Genomic DNA, 11,441 nt, shown 5'->3' with positions numbered 1-11,441 from the left:
CCTCCAATTCTGGCTTGTGAAAGCTCCTTTGTGACTGATTCTTCCAGTTTCTTAACACCAAAGTCTCTGTAATATTTCATTCGGACAGTATGACGGAGGTGACATATGATCAGCTAGATGCTGCTGTGCATCAACCAAAGGATACTGAAGGGCTGCATATGAATGCAATGGAACCCATCAAGAAGGTGACACAGGAATCCCAGTGTCTAAAGAGCTGAATGATGATCTCACCAGCGGAAGCACATCATGTCATTCCTTCCCAGACTCAAGCATTTATTGAGAAGAAACTAATAAGATACCAACATTATTATTAATTAATTTTACCTGTACCCAACTGTGGAATTTAAGAGCAGATGAAAATGCAAGCATATAACATTGTTTGCGGTTCAAAATGAAGTTATTTACATACAGTACATGCTTCATTCTTTGGAGCTTTAGTGTTACAGTTTTTGCACTTACATTTTTGCCAGTTATTGAGCTGTGTTTGTCAGTGATTCTACCGAAAATACAGTGTAATCTCGATATATCAAGAATTTGTAAAGTTAAAAAGATCCCTGTTTTAATTGTTACTTGCAATATCTGAAAATGATGAAATTATGAATATATAATCTTGAAGTCTGTCTCCCAACTTCTGATTACATGTATCACAGTACAACACCAGTATTTAAAAAGTATGGCAACATTTATTCTCTTTTGAAGTGACTATTGAAAGTATGAAAATAATGAAGAACAATTCAACATTCTCAATGCTTTTAGAATTATCTGAACCCTAAAGTTAAAGATGTTCTCATACGTAACATAACATCTTGTACCCACAACCAGTTGCGTAAGAGGAACCATCTTTTATGAACAAGTCTTGCCCACTATTTGCTGTGCACCTGCAGTATGTAAAGTTAAGGTGACTCTTACATAAGCACGCTACATTACAGCCCAGTTCGAAACTCAATCAAGTTGCCTGGCACTTTGGGCACTCTAATAACCCCCCCCCACACACACACACACACACACACACACACACTTTTTTCCCCTCTGACATGGGCAAGCCTCTGTTTGTACCACTGAAACCTCTCTATCTTTAACCATGCTGTGAAGTTGTTGGATGTTCCTTGATCATTTATCTTTATATCTGCCACATTCAAATCTAAGCACTTGTTTTTGTATTCCTAAGTAAAGTTGAACATTTTTTTAACTTAATTCACTGACAATCACAGTACAATGCATGATAATTAGCATTATGCATTTTTATGTTCGCAATGCCTTTTTATGGGCCACCACCAAATGAAATTTGACAGTGAGAGTCCTCAAGTATATGTTGAAAATCCAATGTTCATGACATGTTTTTTTTGTGACTGCTTGTTTATGAGAAAGACATTAGGCCTACCATTCAGGACATTATCCTTTTATGTTGCAATGCTTTGCCTGTAAACTTGATTTTCAAGTTTGGTCCTATGTAGTGATAATTATATAATGTAACAAAACTGTTCATTTTAAATGAGTATGTCTATTGGTCATTACTAAAATAATAATGTTGGACCCCTGAAAACATACAGGGGAAGAAATATATATGAGTTATAAGAAGTTCCTTTTCATAATCTATGTATATAGCAGCAACTGGAGCTGCATGCAGGGCTTGATACAACTCAGGATGGAAAGCCATCATTCTTTCTGTGCTTTAGATTTTAAGTTGGACTTATACAAATGAATGTTGTGTGTGTATGTATGTGTATGTAAGTGTATAAGTGTCGAAAACTTTATGGTGACCAATATGATCTTAAGGGGATGTGCACTTTATGCTTTGTTAATTACCCGTATATTTACNCTTATACAAATGAATGTTGTGTGTGTATGTATGTGTATGTAAGTGTTAAGTGTCTAAAACTTTATGGTGACCAGTATGATCTTAAGTGGATGTGCACTTTATGCTTTGTTAATTACCCATATATTTATATGTTGTCACGTGTTACTGTGGCTATAGACAGGGTTTGGATTGGTGATATGATTTATCGAACATATTAACACACAACTTGTGACTGCATATTACAGTTCACTCTTACACACACACACGCACACTAATGTTCCCAGTTAGTTACAGTCTCCACTAGTGTCCTGGTAACAGTTTCCAATGGCGGATGTTCCCTGAACTATCCCCATGCCTCAGCTACCAGCTTCTAACAGCAACAGCTCACAATGACTGACCTGCAGTTCTCCAACTCACTAACTCACCAACCAACTCTTCACTTTCCTGCACTGTACTGCAGTGACTCGCTCCTACACTGGCGGCTGTCTCACACCAACTCCTACTCTTCTGATCGTCTCCAACTCAGTTCTCATATTTACATTCTTACTGGCTGGCAAATGTCTCATAACTAACTCATTGCTCCGACTGAGTAACACTCAGGCTGGAGGCCATCTCACATCAACCTTTTACTTTTCTCTTCACTGACTGACTGAAGCTTCCAGTTAGTCCCACTTATAACATCTCAGCAAGGACCACAAAGAAAACACCACTTCACATTGTAGTTGAGTCGATTCCATGGGAACATGTTTGTTTGCGAAGCTGTTACTCAGCATTTGCTCTTCCATATTTGCTTATCTCACATTTGTTGTCCAGCCATGGGTCTGCATGCTACAATGTTTTTTTTCCCCCTCAAATACCCTGTGTTTTTTTTCTAGGCAACTCAAAATTGTGGTTCATGGCATATTCTTGACAAGGCTGGTAATGATTTGCAGCTTATTAATTATAGCATTCATAAGACTAATTCTGAATGCCATCTTAACTTTCACAACTTCTAAACTGCACTAAAATGAAGTCACAGTGCATGAGTGGGTGTTAATCTTTGAGATATTATATGCAATTTTTGTATCTCCTAAATGAATATAAAAGATTATGTTCTTTCANCACAATCAGTGAAAACTGGAAATAATACAAAAATTCAGCATAATGAATTTCACCACTGATAGAAAATAAAATGTTATTGAAAGTTGTATGAGAGATATTCTGAAAGAGAAGACAGCCTTTGTGAATACATAAGTAAGAAGCAGCATTGCACAAGTATGCCTTATCAACAAGAATGTGCCAGTTTCAGGCCTTAGCATTCACAAAAGAATGTGGACAAATTTTCAAGGCCAGCAGGTGATGGATCAAGCATTTGTTTAGAATAAACTATTTATGTAAGAAAAGAAGTCTCTCCCAATGGCAGTATATCAGATCCTGAAGAGTATGAGGCTGTAGTGAAAATAAACTAAGCATATGATTTCTTAATTTAAAGACTTTATGTATTCACATAGAATATTTACACTACAGTCCCATCAACAATGCAACCACTTTATTCCTTACAGTTTTCACTTTTTACAACATGTTTCGGCCCAAACATCTTCTACAGTGAGGACAACACCATACACTGGTGGACTGAATGATGTATAGACAAGGGCAAACATAACCACAGCAGTGGGCTTGCACATTTAAACAACAGGCTGCCGACACAAAAACAAGGACGGTCGAAATATATACTGTTTGGACAAGTGGGTGACACCTAGAGAGATGTAGGAAGTGGACAAAATTTAAGAAGAATAATTAAAAAAATTAAAAATGTAAAATTTAAATTGAATTTTAAAAACTTTAATGAAATTTTAGTTAATTGCAATAGAAAGTGAGTCATGGTGTATGGTGGATTGACTGATGTTAGCTGGATTGTAACCACTTAGACCACTGTAGGTCACTGTGCAAAGGCTGAGAAGGCCCACTCCTTATACATACATTCAACCATAACATTAATATGGTACAGTACAGTTACATGTGAAATCTATGACCAGTCTTTCAATGGAGGTAACACTTTTGGCAAATTTAAGTACCAGATGATGGCTGGTTGGGGCCGAAACATGTTATAAGAAGTGAAAATTCTAAGGAATAAAGTGGTTCCATTGTTGACAGAACTGTAATGTAAATATTCTATGTGAATGTTATAGAAATGCAACAGGATGCTTAAATACAATATTGTAAATAGACATGTATTATATACACTTACATATATACTCAACATATATATACTGTAATAATTAAATTCATGTATGTTTTTTCTGTTTCACAAGTTTGGGATGTGCAGGGTATTCCAGAAAATGTGGTATTTGTTTATATTAAGTGTTATTACATTTCCAGTAATGATGTAAGATGTCATGAATGACAGTCATTGCTTATGTACATTAAATGACATGTATACTCTGTAACGTTTATGACATATTGTGTCATGTTAAGTCTGTTTTCATCTATATTTTATCATTTGTATCATTCAAAAAATCAGTTATACATCCTTTGCTGAAATGGTATGGCAGCTGAGGGTAGACTTACATGCAGGATGTTCCAGAGAAGGGGTTAAAAGCATGAAGTGAACATGTTTTATGAAGTGGCATAACCCTTATGTTAATACAAAACCTTTTTGTGTGTGCACAGATTTCATGCTCTCATTTTGAAAATTCTCATAGTATTAAGTTCTTACCTTTCATCACATGCATTTTTCAATCAGATTTACGTAAGCATTCGGCTTTGTCTTTCCTGCTTTTGTATTTGTTTAATTATTTTATGCCTGAAATAAAAATATGAAAACCTACAGCACATAAAAACAGTCTCTTATAAAGGGCATATTATATATTAGGCATACATCTGTGTGCATGGCCTAATTTTTGCTAAAGAGGAATAAATCTGTGTAAGATTTTAAACTTTTGCAGTGAGTGAATGCACTAAAATTTTATTGGGCAATAGCACATAAAAATTTATTTATAAACAGTTTTGAAGACCTTCTCTGTCTCCATCATCAGGGTCACTGTGGGAAATGACCAGATGTTGCTGATATGTATATGTACGTATATGCATCTAATGGTCATTTCCCACATTGACCCTGATGCTGCATACACCGCAGGTCTCCAAAGTGTTGGTTTCTAATTCAGTTTTGACATGGCAGAATGACAGATAAGATTTTAATGAAAATGTTTAAGCTGTGCTTTTCTGTGTTGAGATGCTAGACTGTTTGCACCTTTGTTTTTATAGTGTTATAATTATTAGGAATTCAAGTGGACATCATGAAGAAGTAAGGAGGCTGATATGCCTCCAGCTGCCTACATCAGAATTTGATGTCCCTTTGACAGATTTGTAGTTGATTAAAGTTTCCTAGTTACAATTTTGATATTTATGCCATCCATCTCTTCTTTATTACAGTATAACACCCATGTAATATTCCTTGGTTTAAGGATTTTCCTCACTTAACCTTCAACTTCAGCAATCCAATTAATGTATAAAGGGTGGGCCTTCTCAGCTCTTGCACCGCAACCTACAGTGATCTATTCTGCTTAGCAATCCAAAGTCAAGAATTTCAGTGTAAATTTCCTCCATTCGAGATTTTCCTCAGATTTCTGTTCAAATCTGCTGCTTCCCAAATAAACCTTACTTAGTGTTTACACTATATTTACTGGCATATGTATAATGACTGATCAGAAATTCAGTAGTAAATGCAGCATTTTCAAGTAAATAAAACTTTGAAAGTTGACTGGAAAGTTCTCAGAAGAATAAACAGGTAGAAATTAAACTTGTACAGTAAACAACTGAGCAAGTTCTTTTAATCTCTGGTAAATTGTAACAAAACATATGCATGCATCAGTGACACAAAATGCTAAAATATGCTGGTAGGAGGGTTTGGATATTGAAACATATCTGTGAGTCTGTTCTGTAATGGGGTGATTAACAGGATTCAAAATTTAGACAAACTTCAGGGATAAATTATCTGTTATATGAGTCAAACTCTGTATAGTATAAACAGAGAAAAAGTATGTGGATTTATAGGATTTGAGGTTCCCTTCATTGTGGATATTTAAATTATGATCTTCTGATATATGACACAATGTAAAGTTTGCCCTTTTTAATGTTCAGTTTCAACGATCCCGCATCAATAATCTCAGTGTTAAATTATCTCATTTTAAAGTTTGCCTCAGTTCAATGTTCAGAGCCACTCCTCCCTGCCAAAAAAATGTTGATAAGAACTAATCACCTACTTTCCTTTGATATGACACCTCTAACAATTCTTCGTTGCGACAGGAATAATAGGCGGGTGCACAGACATTCAACAGTTCTCTTGTTGCATGTATAGGGGAGGGGATTCACAGACAGAATGGAAACTGTATAAGCCTACTTTAATTTTTTCAAAATAAGGAAGGTAGGCTAAAAATTAAACACCCTAAAAATATCTGGGCTGATAGCACCACACATCAAGGTTTCAAATAGAACAGGCAAAGGTTAAAAGATGTCATAACTGCTTCCTCCTGAATCACTCTCAATTCATTGCCATTCATCTTGCCATGTCATTCAACACCAAATAACCCCAGCAGGCAATACAGCATCATAAAGCAACAGAAGAAAATAAAATAAAATAAAATTCAGGGTTTAGGGATTAAACTTAAAAACTTGATTTTAACTTCACATTCACCATCTCGCATGCAAACTTGTGTTAAAATCATATAATTCACTCTAATTTTAAATTATGTTTCACAACTCTGGTGCACTATATGTTTTGACTGATGTCATCATCAGATGTTTAAAAAATTACTGCACTTCCACTAATGATACAATTCCAAAATATACTCTTGCTTATGCGCCAATATTTTACTGTATGTGTAACATGTATTGGTAATTGTGTTAGTATTTCCCTGTAGTATGCATTGGTGTTCCTTATAATGTAGTTGGATGTGTACTTGTAGTGCAGGGTTATTCCTCATACTTGTGTGCAGCTGTTTTTGAGCGTTCAGAGGAGAGCAGAGCATAAGCTTGCTGCTGGCAACCAGCTAGCGCAGTCATTCATGGTATCAAACAGTGGGGACCCATTACCATATATTTATTCACTTCTAAGACCATTATGTTTTTTTCTTTTTTAATATGATTGAACCTCCACTTTTATGAGAAGAGGGGTTTGTCTTTCTAAGTAGGTGTTCCACTTATTCCATCATTAACCAGGAGTTACCTTTCCGTATTCCGTATTGAGGGGGTGGGTTTCCCCATGCACTTAGACCGGTTACTGGTCCATTGTGCGTCCCTCTTTAATTTCTACTGTCTCCATACCCTACCGGTACTGGTGCTTATTATCAGTCCCTTTCTGTCAGCGAGGTCGTTCCTCCTCTGGCAGGGGTTCCTAGTCCCTTTCTGCCAGCAAGGTTTCTACCCTCTACTTGGCACTGGTATCTAATACTCTAGTCCCTTTCTGTCAGAGAGGTCCCCCCTCCTCTGGCAGTGGTACCTGATACTTCCCCCATCTACCGGAGGAATTGGAAACTAGTTGGGCAGGAAACTTGGCCTAATTTTGCTCAGAGGTCTCCTAGAGACATGAGGTTCTTTTACATGCCGTAAATCTACGACACGGGACCCACGGCTTAAAGTCCCTCCCGGAGAACTTGTTCCCTGAATTTTTCTGCCCTTAAAAATTCCACGACCTCCGCCGGGTTTTTGAGCCCGCATACCCTTGAGTCATGAGGTGGGAACGTTACCCCTAGACTACGGAGGCCGCTAGGAGTTACCTTACTCACACGTTGACTAAGTAGGGGCATGTATACATTATATACACTAAATACAATTTGTCACTCGATTCTAATATATACAGAGAACTGTGTCAATGCAGGCTTGTACATTATTTTATGCCTTAACTTATTTAACCCCTCCAGAATAGCATTTAGACACTTGAATGGTTGTATGCCTGACCGCTGCCAAGTTTAAGCCTCTTGTATTTCCTATGTATGGCTTCTCCTTCTCCAGTTATACAAACGTTGGAGTTTGATGAGTTTGCATTGTTTGTGCCTGTCTCCTGCATAATTTAGTTATCTAATCGTACACATATGGAATTTTGAATGCCATGTGCAAATACAAACTGGTGTGCACCTGTGAATTGTCACCAACAGTGCAGAGAACTCTGTTAGTGTAATTAGTGCTGCATACACGATGAGTTTAATATTTGCGTTCAGATGCTTGTTTTTGAGTGTTGTGTCATGTATATACCCCAAGGCCTTGGCTACGGTCATTTTGATGCGTAGTCTACATCATTTTATCGAAGATGACACCAAGACGTTTTTCATTATTTACAGATGGATTGTTCTTTCCATTTAGTTTGAGTTTATCATGAATTCTACATCTTCTGGAGAAATAGATTGCCTGAGTCTCACCTTCCTTGATCTTCACATTCCAATGCTCACACCACAACCTCACAGCAGTGACACTGTATTGTAATTTGCTATGAGTGTTTATTGAGTTGGCTCTTTTTTATGTGAGGTAGATGGGGTATGCATGCTGCTTATCTAGTATTTAATTCTTATAGTGGTTCAAATATCATCTATGTATCAATTACTTTCAGTTTGACAAAAATATTGCAAGCAAGCCAAAGAATTAGCCATGGGTGCCCCAATGTCAGTATTAGCATAAATATACAAGTATTTCAATATGTGAAACTGAAAAACTGTAACAGCTGTCTAGTGGAGGTTTTCATGGCACTTTAAACTTATGATTATAGTCTTCTGGATTAAAACACTGTGTAGTCTTATAGAAGTGGCATGCAGTAGCATAGTTAGTTGAGGCACTATGCTACAAGCCGATGAGGTCACTGGATTTTCTCAATTTACCTAATCCTTCCAACCACACTATGGCCCTGGGGTCAATTCAGCCTCTAACAGAAATGAGTACAAGGAATATTCTTGGGGGTAAAGGACAGCCAGTGCATAAGGCTGACAACCTTACCGCCATCTATGAGCCAATTGTCCAGAAAGGTGTGAAGATGACCACTCCATCTAGTCCCAAGGTTAAGAATGGTGGAGCTATTCCTCTGTTCCCCCATAGGTTTTCCTGGTATGGTGCTTAATTAAGCCCAGAACAGCTTTACCTTCACTGTTCTTTGAAGATGTCTGTTGAAGTAAGTTAATACTCGTATATTACATAGTAATTTAATGTTCAGCAACAGGTTTCTAACAATACAGATAAAACTATTGACAGATAAGATGTTGTGCAAATATTGAAAATATGTCCCTATAATAGTAGCGATTTACTGTTACAGGGCTCCTTTTATCACAGATTTTCAGGTTTTCACAGCAGTGAACTTTTCAGATTGTGTTCTTCTGAGTTCTATTATCATGTAGTCAAATATAGGTGGATACCATTGTTTCAGAGGCCAATGTAAAGATGGAGGCAGCATGTTCTCTGAATATTGGTAACCACCTACACTAGTCTACAAAAGTGACAGCCCAGAAAGCCATGATCTGAATGCCTTCTAAGACTTGACATAATAACCAAATGCATGTATATAAAAGGGTAACCATCTGTCTGACTGAAAGTTCCTCACAAATAATTGTAAAGTAGAATGCCAGGTTCTTAGTCATTATAATAGCCCATAACATTATCTTGTCATGCTTTTATGACTGTGTACATTTTCATATTCTTTATTATGTATGTAATATATTTTAGAGATTCTTAGACACACAGTGTCATGAAACTAACATAAGGTATGTATGCCCACAAAATTACTGTACACAACCTACTGCCAGAAAATAAATTGTTGTTATTTGCAAAAGAAATTTATATGCACAATGCAGTATTGTTGTATAAGTGATACCAGTAAGAGTACAAAACGTATGTGTTACGTTTGTTTTCATAGCAGTGAATGTAAAGATTACAGGCTTCTAGGATGTGATGCAATGCAGTTTGGCAGATCAGTACCAGTATTTGGGAGGAACATAACCTTTATAGAGGTATGTATCTACCAAACTACATAGTATCACATCCCAGAAGACTGTAATGTAAAATGTGTGGTTAGACACTGGTTGATTTACCCGTGTGTCTGGTTTCACTTGATGTTAACTGTTAAGTGTGAATGTAACATCTCATGTATACAGGGGTGGCTGTTTTGCTTGATTAGCAAGCATTTGGTCTGTTAACTTGTACGACAATTAGAATATTGTTGTGTGTATGTGTGACTATTGACAGGGGTTTTAGATTGGATTTATTGACCACTTTAACACACAACTCGTAATTATACTTAATTATAGCACAATCACTGATAGCCATACTTTACAAATCACGCTCTCTCTCTCTCTCTCTTACACACACACACACACTAGTGCTCTAAGTGTATTACTAGACGTTTCCTGGTAATGGCTTCTGACAATGGCTATTCCTCTGCTTCCATGCTCAAGTTCTCCCAGAATGACAGCTCCCTTCCAGCTGCATCTTCTTACTTCAGTTGTCCTCCTCATAACCCCTTTGCATGGACTAGTAGGAAACACTGTTTCCAACAGTACCTCTATTATGGCATGTGTTTACCAAGCTGATGCCTGCAATATGTATGTGTAAAAAATACTGATATAAAGATAACAACATTGTCCGACTCCACTATCAAGGCAGAGTTGTTGCTGTACTTAATTAAGCACTACTCCATGCAGGCATATGGGGGGTGGATTTATAGACAGATATTTTCTTGACCTCAGCACTAGTTGGAGATGAGTGGTCAGCCTCATGCCCTTACCTGGGGAAAGTGCCCCCAACCCTACCCATTGGATAGGAAGCTGGCTGGGCCTCAAAGCCAGTCTGGATGACATGTAGGAGAGAAAATTCTTGACTCTACTGCATCTTCCAACCCCTCGGTCATCCAGCCCATAGCCAGTCCCTATACCAACTATGCAATCCCAGCTCCCAACTCCACTATCAATTTGGATATTTATGGGGATGAATGAAAATTTCATTCCAAAAGTGTATACATACATAACTCTTTTTAACCTGTGTAGTTGAAAAAGTATAAAAAATATACAGTAGACTAATCCTGTCATGCTTAATTGTAGTGCCATTGCTGTAGGATACAGCAGCAGTAATCAGCAAGGATGACAGTGATATTTATGTCTTAACACGAAGGAGAAGAATGATTATGGCAAATGGGAGATATGAGAAAGGAACATGGGATGATGGAATATGCTAAAGGTATGGAAGGATAATGGCAGAAACGTGGTGAACAATGAATATACAAAAACAATCTTGAAGAAGTAGGACAAGCTCCAATTTGTACTTGCTATTATACCCTATATATGAACAGTTTATTCCACAGAAGACTTCTGGGTAAATGTTAATTTTAGGAGTATATAATGTGAAAATTGTAACATTTACATTTTACCTATAAAACCTAAGGAATTGTAAAATGCATCATGCACACAGTGAGCACATTTAATAATTTTCCCATTATATGCCTGGCTGTCTTCCAATCCATCACTTTCTCATGTGAAATATGTTGGAAATCCATAAAAAGCTTTTATCCATATTTTTATGTCTGTAATTTCTCCCCTTCATGTAACAGCTACTGAACAGTGTCTAGAGAGAGCTTGGGGAAAAGATGTAGAGCAGGCACCTCATCAGAATTAGGATGAAAACCTAGTATGTCTTA

At 37.1% G+C, this 11,441-nt stretch overlaps 1 protein-coding gene across 4 annotated transcripts in view; it reads left to right on the top strand.

Annotated features, from left to right (window-relative positions):
• The window catches only part of LOC111869120 (sorting nexin-29), a 40,271-nt gene extending 38,459 nt beyond the window's left edge, over nt 1-1,812 (top strand). For all 4 annotated transcript variants that reach the window (XM_023860342.2, XM_023860340.2, XM_023860343.2 and 1 more), the window contains one exon: nt 89-1,812. The gene's annotated coding sequence lies outside the window, so the exon portion shown is untranslated. The remainder of the gene's footprint in view (nt 1-88) is intronic.
• Nucleotides 1,813-11,441: the final 9,629 nt, after the last annotated feature.

The sequence above is a fragment of the Cryptotermes secundus genome, unplaced genomic scaffold, assembly GCF_002891405.2.
Source record: "Cryptotermes secundus unplaced genomic scaffold, Csec_1.0 scaffold618, whole genome shotgun sequence".
Lineage (NCBI taxonomy): Eukaryota > Metazoa > Arthropoda > Insecta > Blattodea > Kalotermitidae > Cryptotermes > Cryptotermes secundus.
This window is presented reverse-complemented; position numbering and strand designations above follow the sequence as displayed.